This window comes from Fringilla coelebs (genome assembly GCF_963513975.1).
Source record: "Fringilla coelebs genome assembly, chromosome: 6".
NCBI classification, from domain to species: domain Eukaryota; kingdom Metazoa; phylum Chordata; class Aves; order Passeriformes; family Fringillidae; genus Fringilla; species Fringilla coelebs.
In genome coordinates, this window is record NC_140034.1 from 40,711,065 (window position 1) to 40,732,871 (window position 21,807).

Here is a 21,807-nt window from a genome sequence, read left to right on the forward strand (position 1 = left end):
CGTCAGGGTGGCTTAAGGAACCCTGTGGTCTCTGTCACTTGTAACACAGGCTTTCTTTAGATTAGGGAAAAATTGGTGCCAAATAAAAGGAATGAAGGTGGCTAATGGCACAAGATGTTGATACTGGCAGTCTCCCTTTGTGCAGATGGCCTGCTGAAGTCCATAATGTGTTGGACCAAAGCCTCAGTTATATGTTAAATTTAAAAGCAGTCAGCTGGCATTTCTGTATGCAGCTGTATTGGACTGACAGTTTCTCTGTAAGTTTCTGTTTTCTCCTTGGGCTGGTCTTTTAACATTGCATCTTCTCCAACGCTGCTAAGTGCCAGCAAGGAAGATTTGCTCTTGCCAAGGAGGTAAGGGGAGTACAAGTTCAGCCAGCCTCTGGCCAAGAGCCGCAGAGAGCAGAACTGACTCTGCCACGCTTCTGGGGAGCCGTGCATGGGCTTTCTGCAGAGCTTGCCTCTCTGCGGGCAAGACCCTTCAGCCAGAACCGACCGTGCTACATCCCAGGCCTGTCTCCAGTTCTGCACGCTGCCTGTGATGAATAGTGAGCCTGGGGAAACCCACAAGGCTTTAGCTCCCCGTGTTTTAGCTCTCCCAGCACTTTGAAATCCTGCCCTCACTGTTGAGAGACAGTAAGCTTGCACGCGTCCAGAGGAGGACTATACAATGATAGATAATAGCAATAAAGCCCTGAGCTGTTCTGGGGAGGGGAGGGTGATTTATCCCCAGCTGGATGGCTGGGCTGAGCGGAGCGCAGAGCGGAAATCCTACGGGAGCTGCGGGGCACACATCAAACCGCGTGTCACAGCGTCCGCGACACCCGGGGCGCCAGTTCAAAGCTGTCACGTGCTGCGGCTGGAGACTTAAGGTGATGCCAAGCTAATGAGCAAACGAAACAATAAATAACCCCGGTGATCATTACAGTCCCCTCCTTGGAGCTCGCCTGCTCCGGCCCTGGTGAGCCAGTGCTTCTCACACCCAATTACTCATGCCGAAGCCCCTCAAACGGAGCCCAGAGCAGGCTCAGCAAACCATTCATCTTTGCAGAGTGGAGTGCTTTCAAGTTTCTCTGCAGCAGCCTCTCTGTTTATTGTTAAGATGAGCACACAGTTTACATGAACTGTTCTTATTTATCTTTGACTTTTACCTTTTGGGTCATTTCTTTGCATGTCCGGCACTTTCCAAGTTTCGACCAAACTTTTTTTTATGTCCTAGGATTTGCTGTCTGAAGTGCTCCAGCTCCCAGTGATGGAAAGGTGAGCTGAGCTCCTGACCGGGGCCTTTTCTCCAAAAGAACTGAAGTCCCTGAGGCAAATCACTCCTCTGGACAGAGATTTAGGAAGCTGCTGAAGGGAGGGGATGGGTGGGTTGTGTGTCAGGAGGGGGTGCTCGGATAAGTGCTAACAGCTGAGTTTTGCGTGACTTTGGGCTGAGGCTGAACATGCAGCCATGTTGGGAGAGAGGATGGATAAGTACATGGTTTAGGCACGATGGAGGCACTTTGGGAATTGTTTGGCTGTATTGTTTGTTTTGCAGACTGCTAAGATGCCTGAGGAGAGAGCAGACCTGGGTATTGTTCCCCCCCAGTGTTCTTCACATGTTGACCACTGCTGCATGTAGTTGTATTTCCCAAATTCCAGATCCTCCTTAACAGTCACCACAGCCACTGCTCCCCTGCCTACAGTGACCTTATGTGCCTTGCTTCCTGCTCCCATTCCACTCTTGCCACCAGCCTCACTCCAAGCTGTGATCAGGGCACAAACTCTGTTGCTTTTCAGATGAGCCCTGTAACAGTGACACAGAGGCAGGGGAGTCCTTCCATGCCTTAGTAATGATGTATCCAAACTGTGAAGAGCTAAATTTGGATTCTCCCTAGAGCCAGGAAATGGAAATATCTTTTATAATATCAGTGTTCGTGGTCAAAGGGCATAACTAGGGTGGGGTGTCACCAGACATGTCCCAGTTTACGAGAGCTGGAGATCTGCCTGATGTGTGTTCACACTGGAGGACAAGATGCTAACATGAAGGCTAAGGAAGGAGCACTGAGAGAAGATAATTCCTTCAGCAAATTAATCCCTTGGAAACACAGGGCAGAGTGAGGATTGCATTGGAGCTCTCTCACAGACTCTGAGACCTTGAGGCAGAGAGCCCGACTCCACATGGAGAGCTGCCGACGCCATCACCTCTCCAGAGGGCTTGGAAGCAGCAGTGGCTGCAGGGAATGCCACGGGCTCTGTGTGGGCCTCCAGGCCTCCCTGTCCCTTGTCAGTAGGTGTGGGAGGCTGAGGGCAAACGAGCCTTGTCCCAGCCTCCTGCAGCTGCAGGAGATGGAGCTGCAGACCTGCTGCTGGCTGCCACGCAGCGCAGAGGAGGAGGCAGCCCGGGAGGAGCCACTGCCCATCACGGCCAGTTCGGTCTTTCTGCCTCAAAGGCACATCACCTAAGCAAAAAGTCACACATTTAAATTTCATTCCAGGGGTTAATTACTTCCACAGTGATCAAAATGGAAAGAATTTTTTTTAATTGCATATTCATTTTCACTGTTGCTTTCTCTGGCCTGGCCAGAAAAATAACTCTGAAATTTTTTCTACTTCTCCCGATCTCTGAATTTTCCTTCTCTTGGCACCAGTGTTATCAGTTATGTTAGCCAGTGCCTGTTTTTACCTTGTCTCTTTGACCCATGAAATAGTTGAAGAGTGTTTACATCTCACATGTCCAATCATTCCATGCCAGCAGAGTTCTGTGAGCACTCTACATGAGTGGTACTAAAGAACTGGGATGTCTTCACAGGCCCAAGCATATTTTTTCACTTGCAAGGGCTAGCATGCAGGTGTTTCAATCTAGAACTATGCCAGAACTGCTCAGTAATATGCAGGGGCGAATTCTGCTCAGCGTTACACTCGCACAGCTCAGAAGAACCAGTCTTCTGGTTCTTCACAAGGCAGACAGAGAGGGAGCAGGAGCTGGGCCCACTCAAAAAGGAAGAGTATCCTAATTTCTGGGGCCTGATGGTATAAGAATGGCCTTCCATTTCCAATAAGCTACAGCAAAGCCTTGAAGGAAAAGAGAGCAGTAACAGGAGAGCTTCTATTTTTTGACAGGCTCTGCTGACCTGGAGAGTTATCAGATATAGCCTGTTCTTGTATTTCTTCCTTTCCCCTAGGGACCAGAAAGGGTTAAAAAACTCCTGTGATATAGGTCTGTGTTCACATTGAATCTACACCCATCATATATATATTGGCTTTTGAGGAGGGGGGAGTGGTTTGCACATGTCACTGGCCATAACTCAGACTTTTATTATAATCGTGACCATATGGTTAATGGGACCTAATAAACCACTGTTGACCTGGACACTGTGTGCACAAATTTCTTGCTCTCTTTGCTTTTTTCCTTGCTTGTCTGGGTGCACTATGCCAAGCAGCTGCAATTTAGTGACTCTAAAATGCCAGTTTTAGTGGTCCAGCAACTGGTTCATTTAGAAAGGAAAACCATTACACTGTAGCCTGATGGAGACAGGGGCTAACTTTTGCCAGGTGACAGGGCAGCTGCTCAGTGGTGGACAGACATGAGCAGTGTCTGTGTGAAGGCTGGAACAGGGGACATGGTGGGGACATCAGGCAGGCCTGAACACAAAGCCCTGGGTGTGATCCAGTGATTGCTGTGGAATTAAATCCATGCTTCTCCTGGTGCAAAGAGAGGAACATTTAGCCAGGAATTTCAAAGAAACCTTGCGTTCTGGCTTTGGCAGAAACAAAGGCTTCCACTTAATGGAAATTAGAACTGGGGGAAAAAAGCTATAAAATTCTATCTCAAGCTTTCCCCTGGGAACCTATTGAAGGACTGATCCAGGCCATGTCTTCTTCAACTCCTTATATAATCTAGTTTTAGAATTATCTAAATGATGGGCAGGTGACCCCAGCCTTGGAAGGACATTTCTTTTTGATCAGTCATGCTTTCATCTCTCCCACTTTAAATAATGCTGCCTTGTCACCCATCTGTCCCTGACTCTCCTGCTCAACCCTCTCCAACCCCAAAGGGGGATTGCAAACCCTCCTCAGGCATGGCTGGACATCTGCTCACCAGTATTGGTTACCTGAGCTGTGCTGCTCCCGCATTTTTTTTATATAAGGCTTGCTTTACAATACTTCCCCATCCAGAAATTTCCCCAAGCTAGGTTTCATTGCATTGCTCCCAGGAATGCTGCTGCTGACTGATTTTACTGGTGGGGGCCCAGGAGAAGAAGTTACTTGGCTTTCCTAGGGAGCTGAACACATGTGCCTTGGAGGAATGAGTGATCTTGAAGCTATAGGTATTGAGGCATGTGGCTGACACATCAGGCTGAGCCAAGGTAGAAGTTTTGGTTCTATCTTTTGATCTTGAGCTGAAACTTAATGTTTCTATTATTTGATTGCTGTTTTTGTGATTACATGCACCTGCTAAAAATGATATCCAGGCACACTTGTAAGTGGGGTGCTGTTGAAATTAAACTCTCTACCTTAAAATGACTGTGTAAACACCAATATCAGCTCCTTGTATCATGTTTAGAAATAAGGGCTCCTGATGCTGTATGACTCTTCTTGAGCCATTCAGAACGACACGGAGGAAACCTATGCTGTTCTGCTCTTCCAGCCATGTTTGCTCTTCTCTTCTCTTCTCTTCTCTTCTCTTCTCTTCTCTTCTCTTCTCTTCTCTTCTCTTCTCTTCTCTTCTCTTCTCTTCTCTTCTCTTCTCTTCTCTTCTCTTCTCTTCTCTTCTCTTCTCTTCTCTTCTCTTCTCTTCTCTTTTTAATTAATAGGTTCACCCACTGTTTGGAAAATGTCATATCTTTGCCACATTACGCACTTACAGTTTCTTCTGACCACATATGGTTCACATGGCTTCATTTAGGACCTGATCTGAAGGCTGGTGGTCACAGCTGGAGTCATTCTGCTGTCTTTGATGGCTTTTGGAGCAGCATGAGTAGATTTTGGTACATCTTCAATCATGTTGGGTAGGTATAAACTCTTACTCTTCACAGAGTTCTGTGTCTTCTGAAACTGGGGCTGTTTTTTCCTAACGAGTGGCAGCATTGGCACTTGGATAGATGTAGGAAGCATCAGAGATAGATGGACATACAGACTGCACAGTGAGCCAGAAATATAAAAGAATATGTTTAAAAATGGAAAAGCCAATGACTTGCCTGATGGTTTGGCCTTCAACAGGTACGATATGAGTGGTGCAACTTTCCATATCAAGAATAACCTGATCCCAAAATGGAGCCAGCCCTGGGACATCTCACCCTCCATTCCATCCCATTCTTAACACAAAAAGCAGCCTTCCCACACCTTCCCATGGCAGCCTCTTCTAGCACCACCCTGCCCATTGCTGCAATCACACAAGTTCTGTCTGGCTAAGAAGTCATGGCTCTGGCTGGAGATCATGGTGTGGGCACTGATTCTCTTCCAGCAAGTCCCCACGGGTCAGGTGCAGTGCCTGATAAGAAAAAGAAGCCTCTGAGAGGGCAGGACCATATTTTCCCATGTTAGAGACCTTTTACTCTATTCCTCAGCAAAAGAAGCACAGGGAAGCAGGCAAAAGCACCCACAGCCTGGAAAGTCTCACTTCAAGCAGAAACGCTGCTGGGCAGTGTCAGTAAGTGAGGCAAGGGCAGGCAATGACCGGGCAGCTTTGGGCAGTGCTGGGGGATGAGGGGCAACAGGGGCACCTTCACTGCCATTGCCATACACTGTGTACAGACAGAAAGCATCCAGCTCCACATGCCTGTGTCCAACAAGCCCTTGCTCGAAAACCAGTCTGAGCCGAGCAAACGGTGGAGCAGCATGCGTGCAGACACAGCAGGATTTCAGCAGTGAAGCACTGTCTGTCTAGCATCGCTTCATCCTGAGGTAGAGCGTCACGCCTCGCCCTGCAAACAGAATGAGTGTTACTCCTCTGAGGTGATTTCAGCCATGCCAGAGGCTGCCAGTCACACAGGGAACAATCCTTCAGGGCAACTCATAAGGCATAGATGACATGCCAAATGTCTCTGGCTGCAGGAGGGGAAGCGGCAGGGCTCCCCGTGCCCCTCGGGAGGAGCGTGCCCAGAGGAGCAGGAGGCATGTGGTCTTCACTCCAAAAATGCTGGCAATGTTTACAAAGTCAGACACGTCAGCACAGTTACAGTCAGCAAAGTGAGTGCAAAACTGGCCTTGTTACTTCCCAGATCTGAGGGATACGAGGCAAAAACACACAGATGGTCGGCCACTTTCCATAATGAAACACGTCTTTATTGTCCCGAGGAAGCTGCATTTCACAACCTAAGCACTGAGGCTTGCTTCTTTTTTTATATATTTTATTTTCCCTGCAAACTGTGGGCAGTTTTGCCCCTTCCTTAAATCAAAAATTGTGGACGATAAAGACGTGTTTCATTACTGAGAGCTGGCCAAGCATCTGTGTGCAATGGACTTCATTTTCTTCTGTAGGTTGCTGGCACAAACATTCCCAGACAAAGCCAGAGAGGAAACTGAAGTGAATGCAGGGATCTGAGTACTCCCAAACTTGGGGAGAGTTCAGATTTTGTGGCTGCTTCTCTCTGGTAATGCCCAGCAGCCACATCCTGAACTTTAAATGATGTGGTGAAGTTTGGGCACAGACTGGCTTGGGTACCCATGCTGCTATGGCTCCCAGAAGAAGCACCAGCTCACAATGAAGTAGATACTGTCCTTCAAGGGATGACTAAATTTGTGTGAGTCAGCCTTGAGGAACACATCTAGAAAACATCTTATGCTAGTGATGCCTTTGTTTTGTTTTGCTTTCTGTCCTCAGTAGTAGGGTCGCAGCCCTTACCTTTGTTTGTATGTCTGGATTCATGACCCTGGCAGGGCTCATGAGCACTGGTTTGGGAACACCTTCACATGAGCTAGGCCTGAGCTCCTCCTGACCAGCAAGGAGGGGATGTGGTGTGATGTTCAGTCCCCACAACTGCCATTCATGAGGCTGTAGGAGCCAGCTAGGATGCTGTCCTGTTCTGATTTACACTCCTGACGGAACGCTTAACAAATGCAATTCTTTCAAGCATTACCGTATTCACCTTGGGACGAATCCATTCAGAGACACAGTACAAAGCATATGGTTGTGATGACAGCTCTGGGACCAGGATCTATTCGTCCCCAGTGCAATAAGGTTATTTCTGCAATCATATATTTTGTGAGAAGTAGCTGGTTTTAATGATGTTTAAACAGCCCCCCCAGTTCTCTTTCACAGGAAAGACAGAAAGAGTAAGAATAAAAATAGAAAAAAGGAGAGTGCCCCAAGAAAAAGACAAGTCATTTGTACCACAAGTAAAAGTATGAGGCTCTTGACCAGGCACCTGAATAATTAGAAACATGTTTTTAAAAGCTTCCTTATCTGCATAATTTGTACTCACCTGTGGTGAGTTCCCAAAGACAATAAAGTCTGGGAGGGGAGCAGCCAAATGGAATTCTTGAGAGCCATGATTTTTCTGGTAGGCTTTCTTTGGGAGCCAGGACTGAGCCAAAATATGTGCTTTTCTGTGCTGTGGCATGGACATGGGGCTCAGGCTGCTTGCTTGGTGAGGCTGAATTGCTTTGTGTGTGTGGGGACAGTTTTACACTGGAGGTAGACCCCAGGGCTAATTAGCCTGACTTAATTTGTCCTTGCTCATAACCCAGGTCCTGATCCTAGTTTACTTGGTCCTGGTTTCAAAATCTGCTTTGCCTTAGAGTTAGGAGCCAGCCAGCACGCCAGTGCCAATTCAGTCCAACTCATACTTCATGAGAAAAGGGTGATCAGTCACATTCCCACACTGTGTCACTGCAGCATGACTCCCTCTGCATGAGATCTCTCTTTCTCAGTGCTCAAAATACAACTTTCAGTGGACAATTCAGGCATATTGTTGTTTAACCTACACAATCAAAATAAAAGATAATTGAGTCACTAGAAATTAGGTATTAAGCACTTTCACCGGGCTACTGGAAATCTCTAATCTCCCCTAAATATTGCAAATGCTTACAAAATACAGAACATGCGTGTTCTAAATCTATATAACTCATCTTCTCTGCCATTTAAATTTCACCTTTAGCTTCTTAAGTTGAAGGATAACCAAGGAAATTTACTTGCAAATCCCTTGACTGTCCTTGCCTAAAGTACATGGCTTTTGGGGAACCTGACCATCACAGAGTCTTTGGGTTCTTCTCCTTAGGAAGAATTTGAGAAAGAAAAACCTCTGTGAATTAACTGTCCTGTTGACAGTTTTCTTAAAAATCCAAGTAATTTCTGGTGGCAGATTTGAAGAGTAGCTGGTGTCTTGGCTGAGCACAATTCAGAGCTGAAACTACACTAAAATGCTCTGGTTGCCCTTCAGAGGACCTGATCACAGGAGGGATAAAGAACTTGGATTCCTGCGTTGGCTGGGCCAGGCTGGTTGGTAGATGTTGGCATTGAGGAATGGAGCTGCAAAAAGCTATCATGGAGCTGAGCATTGATCTGTGTAAGAGGGCCAGCCTGTGACTGCAGTAAAGTGGTTATATCACTTGGGAAGTAAAACAAGAAAGAAAAACATGCTCCCAGTTTATTTCTGTGCTGTTCTCCCCTGTCCCACCTCTTGCTGCATCATAAGATGTCCATGTGGCAGAGCATGGACTGCTGTTTGCAGCATGTCTGCCACAGCTGTCTACACCTCTGCTTCCCTCTGAGGTACCAGGCTGCAGGGTGGGCCATCACCTGGCTGCTTGGGTGACCAGAGCCCTCCATGGGCTGCCACAGCAGGTGCACGAGGCCCTGCTGTCAGCTCTTCCCTGTTGCTGACTGTGGCAGAAGACCACAGCTGTATATACACACGATGCTGCATGAATTCATGAATTGCTGTATAGCCACCACAGGGCACAGAATGACATCTCATGAAGTGACACTTCTTAAGCTGCAACTTGAAGGCAGCTGCAGGCTGCAGCTGGAGCCAGAAAAAACACTTGGTTCTCACAGCAGACATTTCCATGCTCTCTTTCTTCTCAGAAACATGTACAATACAGTGTGAAAAAAAGGACTCTGCTTGCTTGGACCAACAGCTTCCCATTTATCAGAGATTGCTGGGAAAAGTAGAGAAATTCAAGAAACACCCCATGATTGGCAACATTGCAGTCTCTGTATCCACAGCTTGACATTCCCCTTCTTGTCACAGTGAGAAGCTCAGAGTGTCATAGAGAGAAGCTGGGATAGAAAAAGTTGTTGATAAATGGTCTTCCTCTGAAGTCCTAAGCAGACAGAGTGTTCCTGAGTGAAAACCATAAAGAAATCCCTTTTTCCACTGCTAAGCTGACAACCAAGCTCGCCGAGTCAAGCCTTTTGTGGGTGATTCACGGCTCCAGGGTCACACAGGTTGGAGCTTCTCATCTGAAGGGGATTAGGTATTTCCAAGGAAGCACAGTTCTTCAGTGCCTTCAGCATATCCTTGAAGTTTTTGGAGACTCAGACCTGCTTAAGACCTCCCTCATTACTCTATCTCATCACAGAAGAAGTCCATCACAGCTTTGGCAGAAGGTATGGAGGGTGTGTGTTGTGGGGCACATGAAAGGAAATCCTTTGAAGGGTGCTAGTTCCTTCCAATAAATCCAAATACATCTGGGTGCAGGGGAAGCCAGGCCAGCTCCTGGGAGTCTCCCTGGTGTCCAGATAATATGTTCATCCATCTGCTATCTGTCAACAGAGCATGCTCCCCACCTGGTGCTCCCTGTGTGCCTCATGCTTGGCTGCACAACTGCACCTTCCACCCTACTCACTGCAAACTAGCACAAACGTCAGTGCTGGTGCTAGTGGGGAGGACTGGCTGCAAGGCACATCCATGTGATGACAGCCCAGGGAAAGGCAAACCTCCTGTGGACAACACACTCAAGGCTGGCTGCTTCACCGGTGAGAACAGGCTCTCACGGCAGCGGGGCTGGAGCGGGCTCCACTGGCTCTTGTTTGCCTCCCTCCAAACTCTCTCCTTCTGCTCCTCTCTCCTCTCCGACATCAAACACTTCTCTCCTAGCAAGGTGTTCTCTGATGCCTTGCATTAAGTTCACAGTGTAAAATTAGAATGTACTGGGCCACTACAGGATGCTGAGGTTGTTAAAGCTGCGTGTGCGCGCGCACATGTGTGTGTACGTGTGTGTTTAATGCGGGGCTTTACAAAACTATCAAGCACTCTTTAAAGTACCATAAAATTTAGTGCTCAGTAGGGAAGCCTAAACAAATGAAGCTGCACTATAAAATGTTTAGTGTTTGTATTGCTTTCACTTTGAACATGAAGACTTACTGCAAATCACAAGGGGGATTTTTCTGTCATTTTCTCCTTCTTATCCTTTCTCCCTTTGCCTTTTTTTCTTCCAGATTCCCTATTCCCTGAGAATTTACCCTGGATTTTGTACAGGAATATCTCCAATGCCCTACATGCTTGATTCCAAAAATGTGGCTGTCTGCCACTGAAGGGAGCTGCCTGTTCTCTGATGGTTCCTTGGCAAATATGCAATTGAGTCTAAAAGAAAAAAGCACTGCTCTTTCATTTACCCCAAAAGCCACTACATTTAATTATCTTACCACATAAAATGGCTGCCAAAAGTGCCCTGTGCAACTCTTATCCTTGGCCCACTGAGATTTTGTCTGCTTTTGTTGTGCCTTCAAACACACATCTCAAAGCACAATCAGTAGATAGCCAAAGTGTGCCCTGAGGTCTCCTGAGGCACAGGTGATGGCCATGTTTTGCACAGTGAAGACTTCCAGGTGGCATATCCTTGTTATTGTCAATGAACTCGACCCTTGTATGATTCCCATCTGAGCTGCACATCTCTCAAACCCTCTCTCTGAAATAAGGAAGGGCATGAGCATGTGGGGTGTCCTTTTTGCTGCTGCTGGAACATATCTCAGCTAACCCTGATGGAGCAACACAGTCAACTACTGGTGAATAAAATTAGTCGGTAAATTGCTACTCTCAGAGGCAGTGGGGATTAGATATGACCTCCTGTACCCCAGTTGAAGAGTACCAGATTACTCCCCTCCTCAAGGTCCTCACCTGTAGTCAAATGTTGACAATATTTTCTGCCTTCAGGCATAAAACTTCCAGCTCACTGATTATGGTTTGCAGCATGGATGGAGTTGCAGGATGAGTTTGGAAGGGAAGAGCAGGACAGGTTTCTAGTTGGCATGGCTGTGTTTCCACCAACAGGCAGTGGAAGCATGAATAAAAGGCACTAAAGACTGTGAGGTGTTGTCTCCACCTCTTCTGGACTATGCTGCAATATCATATAAATGTATGGTTTCAATTCTGTCCATACTATGATCCCTCTGGAGAGAAGATGTAGCCAGTTGCCTTTGTTCAAATATTTTTTTCATGTGAAAGGCTTCAGATTGTCCAGGAAATTGGATGGCTTCTCTCTTTCTAGAGCTGAAAGAAGCCACAGCTCATGGCCTTTCTTGTTAATTCAGACACGTCGTTCTCTCTCATCAAGGGAACATCACAAGGTCACAGCCTTTTGTCCTGACTGGAACCCAGGAAAATAGGGATTAAATCCTGGGCATACCCTAACACTCCTGAATTTGGATACAAGTGGAAAACTCTTCTGTTTTCTAGTTTACCTTCCATCTGCCCTGAGGCCTGAAGTTAACTGCAGGTTTCAGCATGAGAAGAGGCATGAAGTTCCAATGTGCACATCTGGAATTAAGAGCTGAAAATTGGGCTCGGTGCTGATAACGCTTTATTGACAGGAGATGAAAGTCTTGATTCCAATAACTTTCTGAGCTCCAGTTCCCACTGCTTTACGAGGTGTTACACACTTTGGTACCTTTGAGAGAGAGTTTGCTTCCCCTCCTTCTCTCCCACATCTTTATTGCTTCTGTTCCACAGACCTGAGTCATTAAAGTCTGAAAGCTTCAGCCCAAAGGGGTATGGAAACCTCCTTTTCCAGAGCCACAGTGAGGAAATGTCAGCAACCAGCTTATCTGAGAGGGATGGGCATGACAGACCATGAGGCCAGAGTGTTCCCAGGCTCCCAGCATCAGCCAGGGACAGAAGTGTTTGACCTGAGCACAAAAGCCTTAGGTCAAACACCATTTGGAAAGAGGGCAAGCGCCTACAATCCATGCTCAGTTCATGTTCCTTCCTCTTCCTGATGCAGAGGAGCTCCCACACTACCCAAGAGGGCTCACAGTGTGTGTGTGTGTGTTGGGGTGAGGGGTGCTGCCAAAGCAAAAGCAGAGGAGGGAAAGATAAACCAAATGCTGCAGGAGGTGTGGTGTGACTGGTGACTGCTATTCCCACTGCCACGTGTTCCTACACCAGCAACACGGGGCACAAGGCAGGACTCCTAACTGGGACCTTATCCAGCATCAAGAAACAAATTGATCTCAGAAGGCTCCAAATCAGAGGAATACCAGCCACTTCCATCAAACCTGCCTTATAAAGCCCAAGTCAGCTGCATCCCTTGGACTTGGGAAAGCCAAGACAGTCCCTGTGTTCTTGTTCTCCTTTGAGCTGACCCAAGTTACCAATCCTCTCCATGCTCTAGTTGTGCACTCAGAGGTTTCCTCCTGCCTGTCTTGGGCTACCTGGTCATTTACGACTCACTCCTACTGCCGGAAACAAGATCTAATAAGAGTCAGCTGCTGCAAGGGACCCCAGACTCTAAATCAGTTCTGCATTAGCAGCAAAGGCTCCATGAAGGAAAAGTCAAAGGCTGCAGGCCATTATAATTACAACTGTCAAAATATAACATTGCTCAAATTGGGAAATATTTTATAAAGGAGTTGGTTTTTTGTGTGTGTGTGTGTGTGTGTGTGTGTGTGCAGAAAATCTCTGCTTGCCTATAGAAAGGCTTCTGTGTTTGCATTTTTTTTCTTCCTTATATTAATTTATTTTCTAACAAATACTACCTCTCCTTAAAATTCTTGCCTGTGCATTTCTGGACAATTTAGAATTTTCTTCAGAAAGTAAAATGTCTGAAGAAATGAAGTTTGGGGGTTTCAGCCAAAAATAAGGCATTTTTCCTAAATTAAAACTTGCAATAGGGACTTTAGTGAGCTATCAAAAGTCCCTCTTCATATTTTAGAGTCAATGTTTTCAGTTACTCATCATCAAAGCTTGCTGTAAGGGCATCATGGAATCTGTAGTCTCATCCCAGCATAGAGGGATATCCCATCTGTAGAACTGAGTGTGGACATGAAAGAACTCTCACTGTAGCTCCCATTAGGTAAGGCAATGAATATACCTGAGCCAGAAAAAGAGAAATATTTTCAATGCTAAGAACAATTCGGATGAAATTTTTACATTTTTAATGTTAAAAACACCCCAAGCTTTCAGCTCAGCTGTAACTGCAGCTCTGTGATGGCACTATTGAGGCTCCTGCAGTTACTGCAGCCAGTCTGTTCCCCCTGCAAGAAGCTGCTGCAGTATTTATCACAACACTGGGGTTATAACTAGTGTTAACTAACAGCTGTCCCTAAGAGTGGGTAAATTGTGATCCAGAAACATTCATTTGTTCATTTGCTGTCTTTTGCTCATCTCCTTTATCTGACTGTGACTCTGCATCGAGCCAAACTGTGTAGGAGAAAATTCTGACTGAAGCCACGAGGTTCCTCTGGGCTCCCCCTTGACTGCTCAGCCTCTTCTCCTGTATGATACCCATTCATCACCCTTCATAGACCAGCGTTTCTGAAGCCCACAGAAAAGGAGACATTTTAAAGTGGCAAAAAAATCTCCACTTTGCCGGCTGAATTCAAAATGAGAACGCTTCAGCAGTTTGCTGGGATGCTGCTTATCTGCAGGCCTCCCCTATCTGACTTGAATATCCATTTTGTCTCTGTTGATTTCTTCTCCCTGTAGAAGAAAGGAAGAATTAAGCCTTCAGCAAGCTAACCTTTTTCTCCAAGTTTTGCTGACAGCCCAAGGCCCCTCAATAGCTGCAGGCTGCTCATACATATTTTCATGAGGTCAAGTCCAACAGCACAGGAGTGTCACAAAAACCTTTTTAAGCGAGGTTTCCCCCTCTTAGAAGGTAACAGGTTACTTCCCAGTTAACACTGTCCTGATGCATTCAGACAATAGATGTCAGGTCTTTGCCTCTCCTCATGCTTTCGGAGGGAGTTGGGTGCCGTTAGTTTTATGTCAAATATCAAAGAACAGCTCAAAATCTGGAAAGGTCTTGAGTCCTCTCTTGAAAAAATCCCCTGAGAGCCTCAGAGTGGAATCCTTTCCTTGCCTTCACAGATTTTATTTTATGTTTATAGGAAGCCTTTTGCTCTTTGCTGGACCTGAATTGTCTCTGGTCTGTCAGCCACATGGTGCAGATGTCGGCATCTCCTTCCCTGCCAGCATTCTCCCAGTCATTATTCCCAAAACCTGATTCCTTGTCTGAGCCTCCATGTGTTAAGGAACCCTTTGGGACTACATGATTATTTCCTTCTGCCTGCTGTGTATCCCCTGATGGCTAGTCTGGTGAAAGCCAAGCTTTGACCACAGTCTTAAAACCAGTTCATCTTGTAGGGAGAAGGGCCATTACTTGCAGTTGCAGACCTTTTCACTAAACAAATCTTGTCACCAGCCTCAAAAAAAGCCTAACCAAAAAAAAAAAAAGAAAAAAAAAACCTGAAAAAATACCCCCAAAAAACCCCAAAACACAAACACAAACCACTAAACAAAAAGCCCCAAGCAAACAACAAAAAAAAAACAGAGAAAGGTGGTAACTTTTGAATTTCTTCACATTGAGCAAAGTGCATCTATTTACATTTTGTTTAAAATTACTTTTAAATTTGTGTAAAGAAAACAACACTGAGGAAAAACGCCCAAAATTAGAGTGTGTATAAGCCAGTAAGGCATGTGTATGTACTAAACTGGGGTCCCCTGGCTTCCCACCAGGCAAGTCATCTACAGACCCTGCTATGAAATGTTGTGTCCTCTGTCGCCTGAAAAGAGAAGCTTGAGGGAACACAGGAGAAGGGCCTAAACAATAATGGTTGGCCTTGGTTAGTCACCAAATCTTCCATTTCTAGAATGGAAGAGACTTAGGAAAAAAAAAAGCTAGTGACTGAATCAGAACACCAAGAGGTATTTCTTCATCCAGCCTAGAGTTAAGCCATTGAATTCTTCATCACAGGATGTTTGGATATAAATAATATACTTACTAGAGGCTAAATTAAAGGGGGAAAATCATTTAGAGCTAGGATATTAAATTCTGGAAGTCTGGAAATACATGCTTGAAATCTGCCTTGTTTGTCCTTTCCCAAGCATCCATTATGCAGGTCTCAGAGGGGCCAGGATGGATGGAGCTTTGCTCAGCCACTGTGTTGCAGGACCACACCTTCCCGTGTATGTTTAGTTAACCTGCATTTCAGCCCATACTGGTCTTTTAGAGGGCCTTACTACTCTCCAAAGCTTATTGCTTTTTCCTTCCCTTGCCAGTCCTGGCTTTCCACTGGCTGATGAGGCAGAACTGTGTGTCTTCCCTGATGGCCAACAGAGGATGTTAAGCCTTTCCCACCATAATCCTCTGAGGTGAAAGTGAGGGGTACAAAGTCGAGCGTGCTGCATCTCTGCCGCAGCTGTCTGCGATCTCCTGCTCCCTTCTGACAGATGGGAAATCGCCTGGAGCGAAATTGAGAGGAGCCCTGTTTATTTTGGGACTGCAGATTACTGTCAAACATGAAGAGAGACAATTATTTCCATTGTGGAAAATGTGGTATTAGTGAATGAGCAGTTCCCTCCACCTCGCCTTTGTGTTTTGCTTGTCTCTAAGGAAGGTTTCCTTTCTTTTTGCAGCACAGGCTTGAATTAAGTGGGCAGAAAAGAATTTAAATACAAATATTTGTAAACTAAGTGGTTTTCCCGAACAAAGTAGATCCAGATGACAGTCTGCTGGCTGCAGCCTCTCGGTGCCTGTCACACCACTGCCCCTTTGTTGGGCAGCTGAGTACCACAGGAGGCATCCCAAGGGACACAGCCAGCCGACAGGCAGCACCCACTGCTGGGAGGTGGCAGTGGGACAGCTCACAGTGTGCCCAGTGGCAGGGTGGGGGACACAGGGTGTTTTTGGCTGCTGTCAGTCTTACACAAGTTGTATTACAAGTGCCAAACTGCCAGGCTTGAAGGCCGTGAGGAGTGTGGTAAAGCTGATGATAGAGAGTCTGAAGGTGCAGAAGATGCTATGAAATTTCAGAAGAAGATCTTGCTGGTGTCTGATTGGTTTGTCAGGGGTCAAACAGACCCTGGCAGAAGTGCAGGAATATGAGGAGCAGTGTGGATGAGCAGCTTCTGAGGCAGCATGAGCTCTAAACAGCTCTAACAGTTCATCAGTTCATGAGAACAGGGCAAGATTTTTCTTGTGTAATCTTTTTTTGACAGAAAAAAAAATTGTTTGCCATATCCTAAACCACCTGAGGGATTTGGAAGCAGCTTAATTAGGAGAATTTTCTCATGTCTCAGAAGGTCAAAACCTTCTGAGTTTATGTTTATAGGAAGCCTATAAACCCTGAGGTGGGTGTGCTCTCTTGATAATGGCCAGCAGCTAAAGCCTTCTCTGGGACCATAGGTGATCCAGACCCAGACCCCTTGCTCAGAGTGCTTCTAAGTCCCCACCTTCATCCAAACCTTGATGAATGGATATTTGTGTTTGCATTGTTTTTCATGGAAAAGCTTCAAACAAGCTCTAATCCATCCTGAAGATAACACAGAAGAAAAATATAGGAAGCACAGGATGAAAAATGCATTTTTTGCCCATCAGAATGAATTAATATCCCAAGATTGTACTTGCTAAGATATTTTCTGCCTCATGTTGCTCAGCTCCCACAGCTCACCCCTGCAGCCATGGGCTCTGCCCAGTGTAGGTTTGCAGGGCAGCGCTGCACCCTCTGGCTGCTGCTGGGCTGCGTGTGCCAAATGCAGGAGAGTGCCAGGTTCAGCTCTGCTGGATGTTATTTTTAATTCTTAATAGTGTCCTGAGGCCCTTGTTACTTTCCATTGTTCATTTTGGGGGGAACTGTACTGCCAAGGTCGGTTCACTTGTTCTGGCTTTTTCTGCAAAGGCCTGAAATATCTTTTTTCTATTTGTTCTACAAAATAAAGCATCTCTGAAAACGGCATATACCAGATTTTCACCCTCCCCGGGTTTAAACCACAAATGTCTGACTCCTGACAGTTTCTCTAGCGTTAACTTGATCCTTTTGCAGTGGCTGCTCACACTCTCTTGTCTGTCTGTACAGCTGTGGCAGGACCTGATGGGAAGGAAGGAAGGCAAACTCCTGGTACAGAATACCTGCATGGAGCAGCCCTCCAGGTCATCAGGATGGCCATCCCCATCGACAGGGAGGCTGATCCTGGGCCCTCTCCCCCAATCTCTATGAAATATATCCCACATTAACTCACCCATCACATTACTGAAGGGGGCACTGATGTATTTGATTAGTAAGAAAGCTCAGAAGGAACCCATCTGTCTTAGCATTTTGGACGGATATTTATCTCTTTCATGGGTTTCTTTTGTCCAAAGGAATCGTTTACTCTGATGTGAAATAATGCAAGATCTGGTCTCTTTGGGGATTTCAGCAGGAAGCTATCCTCCCTAAGCCTCATTTTAATCTCCTGTTGTCGTAAATCAGGAATAACCGCAAGAAAGTCAGTAAAATTAAGCTTGTGAAAACTGATGTATGAAACTTGGGGCCTCTGATCTCCAGCAGCAATGGAAATGAACTCGCTCCCTGAATCTCTTCTCCCTCTGGATGCAAATACTGCTGGTATTTCAAGATACAGCTCTGAACATTGTATGTTTGAATACTGTGCCCAGGCTTTGGAAAGTGGGTCCTCACATAATTTTCCTGGCCAGGTAGAAGGAAATATTAGAACTTAGGGGAAAAAAATCTCCTTCTGAGGCAGGCTCATGCTAGATCAATACAAATAAGAAATTCTGGTTGTGTAGAAGAGCTTCCAAACCTACTCGTATCCCAACCAAGCTGCCACCACAAACTTCCTGATCCCATCAATTAAAACAATGTCTATAGATCAGATTGAAAAGGGAAATCTAAAGAATATTCCTGTGACATCAGAGCAGCCTGTTTCTAAAGCTTGTGTGACCACAGGAGCTCCAGGAAACAATTCTTTTTCTTTTTTTCTGCCTATCCAGCAGATAAAGTAATGAAAAATATTTTTACAATTTCTTCTCTTTCAAATGGCTAAAATCTGAGCTTAGTTCCTTTCCTGATTCAGATAAATGGAATGGATTCTGGTTAAAAGCCTTGTTCAATTGGAACTGCAAGAACAAGAAAATATTTTAAGATTTTGCCATGCTGAAAATATGAATGTAAGAATAGATTTTCAAAAATCTGACTTGCAAGATGCCATTTGTTAATTCATGTCCCATCAACATTTTATTTTTGTCAGACAGTATGAATGGTCTGTTCACTTTCATAGTTTGGGGAGATGCTGAGATTTCAGACCATGCAGGAAATACCAATTTATGCCATTCCTTCTTGAAATTCTCATGCTTTCACATTAAGGTTTGGCACGAGACCAGGTTTAAGAGTGAAACACTGCCTGTCTGTCAAAGTTTATGGTTCTTCTAGTGATGTCTGGGCACCTTATTGTTTTTGTTAAAGCTTGAGAGATACACAAAGAAGTGACCTTCCTGCTTTCATAACTTGTATAAATAAAGGGGCAGACCTGGATGATGGTAAGGTAAAATTTCACTGAGAAATTTTCACTTTTAAAACTGAGATATCATTCTGAGTGAATGCGAAACGACAGTCTCCATGAATTTCCCTGGGTATAAAATGTTGAAACATTTCAATTTGTTGCTGTCAATGCATCATCTGCTGCTGGTATGGAACTGCCCTGTTTTTATAGCATCAAAACTTGGAGCAGTATGTTAAACACGACACCTGATACACCCAGGAATATTTTATATACTTTGTGAATGACAATGAAACTAGCCAAAGCATTGAACATCATTTTCAAAGTAAAGCAAAGGATGGGGGGGCCATGGGAGCAGTAGTCACTGTGCTGAGTTTCAGCATGACCACTCTGCTCTGTGCTGGTGACAGGCAGGACAAGGACCCCTCTGCTGTGTCCTGAGTCCTGCTTGAAATGCAAACAGTGCTGTGCAGTCTGGCTCTTCACAGGAGATCCTGCTGCTTGCTGAGCACTAGTGTAACAATAACAGCCCAGCCTCGCTCCAGCCCACGACCCTGGACACTGGCTCTTTGCAAAAAACAGCTCCTTTTGCGGAGTTTGCTGCTCTGGACCAGAGGGGAAGTCTCAACTGCATTTCCTGATGGAGTCTGAAGGTGCTGCAATGTTCAATTAATCCAAAAATACTGTCTGATATGGGAAAGTCCAACCAACTACCACAATTATATGGGCTTTGAAAAACTCCTAGATTAAGAAAGGGAAAGTGGCTGCTGACGTGAATACCTGACAAGAGCAACTACTGATCCCCAATTTAGGGTTATATGAACTACATGGTTGGAAACCTTCCCTTTCCATCCTTTTAAAATATACACACAGAGCAGCCGTGTTTCCCAGCATGGGCCACACGCTTCCCCTCCTGTGTCACTCTGGGGGCTGGAGTTAAGTCACCCCCATCCTGTGAGCCCTGGCTTTGTGGCCCTTCCCTGAGGAACAGGCTCTGCAGCTCTCCTGCAGCACTGGCAGGGACTGTCTCTTGTGATGGCTGTCACCAATTTGTTCCTCTCTAATTTCTTTACCCTCCCCCTGGCCGATCATTGCACGGACATCAAGAGGCTGCGATAGGCATGTTTGAGTAAGACAAATGAACAAAGACATTCCCCCTGCATTTCCCACTCGATAAATTACAGATGGGACTGAACAAACCCCCCTCCATCCAGTGTGTCATTATGTATCTGCCACTATTGCTTTCCAAGAGGAAGGATGAATATAGCTTTAAATGATTAGCTGCCTTATGTACTACCATGTCTCAAAGCAACAGGGGGGTAACGCAGGCAAATAGCTACACAGCAAGGAAGTACATGAGGGCTGAGCATTCAGGACTCTCTAACAACTGTGGTTTCTTTATAAAGAGCATTAAAGATGGTTTTAATGTACTGTATACGATGCAACAGATGCAGGATGCCTCTGGCAAAACTCCTCCGGTCTAAAGCTGACTGAAGACAGTTTGATGATTTGCAGGGAGCTGCAGATCCCAGAAGGGGAATAGTACATACCTGTCAGCTGGTAATCAAAGCTCAAACTGGCCTTGGAAAATCTTAATTAGTACTGACACCAACACAATTCTGTGAGTTTGGGAACAGTAAGAATTTGGTGCCTTTGCCCTGTTCTCTTCCACCCCAGTCTCAGTCCTGCTGAATTTGGGGGCCAGCTCACTCTGGCGTGTGCACAGGCCTCTGACACCACCTGGTGCAGTATCCCTGTCTCCAGGCTGAGCAGGAGCAAAGGGCAGTGCTGGCTCCTGTCTATCCCTGCTGCCAAAGGTGACTTTAGCAACTTCAATGCGGCAGTGACATCGATAAATGCAGAGCAGGAGCATGCTCAAGGGATAAGGAAATATGTCCTAGCAAGCCCTAAGAAGCACATGGAAGGCAAAGCAAAAGGCTACAGTCTGTCATCTCCCAGAAATACAATGATGCTTCAACCTCAGAGGGTTTATATCAATTAGGAATGGATTTAGACTGAATCTTCAAATCCAAACTATGACACGGATCTCCTGTCCCTTTTCTTTCTGTGCAAACACGCCTTTCCTTTATAAGGACTTCAGAATTCAAACTTCTCTTACATATTGTGATGACTGTGATGACTGCCCTCATAAATAAATTCCTTTATTTGATTTAATCTCCCAGAAGACATTCCATCTATAGCTTGTCTTGTCTTCCTTTGCTCCCTGCTGCCTGTGCCAATTTCTCCATATGATCTGACTACATAAGCCTCCCCAAGCTCCCATAACATATTCACTGGAGACAAATTTTGCATGGAAGCCCAGAGACAGAGCAGGAGCTGCAGGAGGACAATGAAAGTTTCACTTCATGTTGCTCAGAGGGAACTGTGAACAGAGGAAGTAACTCTCTGGGAGTGAGACAAGCCTATGTCTTGCACACTTTTTCCTGAACTGGATCCAAAATTGGATTCCCCCACAGATCTGCAGCTATGTCAGTGGGATGCTCAGGACTTTAAAGAAAACTATAATGTCCATCTGTGGGCCCAGCTTCAAAGTATCCTTAAGTCCTGGGAGAAGATGAAAGTACTCCTACCTCCAGTTTTCTTCATACAGCATATCCTCCATACTCCCAGCCTCTTTTAAGAAAGACTGAAGGCAGCAGAAGCTTAACTGTGAAGCCTCCAGCAGTACCAGAAGGAAGGGAAAGGAAATATTTTCTGCTTGCATTGTTAGAACTAGAAGAATAAGCCCTCTCCTGCAGACAGCTTGGCAACAGTGAGGCAGTCTGCTAACACCCTCCCATCTGTGAGGTGCAGACCTTCACACTCATTTCAGGCTGATGATGCACTGTGACACGGCACCAGTTCTGAATGGCTGGGCGTGTCTGAGCTGTGCCAGCACTGGTGGGTCTTTCAAGTGCACTTAGCAAGGCCTGGTGGGGCTCCAGAAAAGGACAGGGTGTGGTTGGTTATCAGGACTTGATTTCTTGACACAGTCAATGAGATGCTCATGGGATGTAGAGCAAATAGGAGAACTGTACTTGGTGCAACAGGAGTTTCTCCAAAACCCCTACTGTGTGAAGAGTGAATTCTGACCTATTTTTAGACATTTTCCCCAAAAAATCCCAAGAACAACTAAAAGAAAAAAATATATTGGAAAGCTGTGC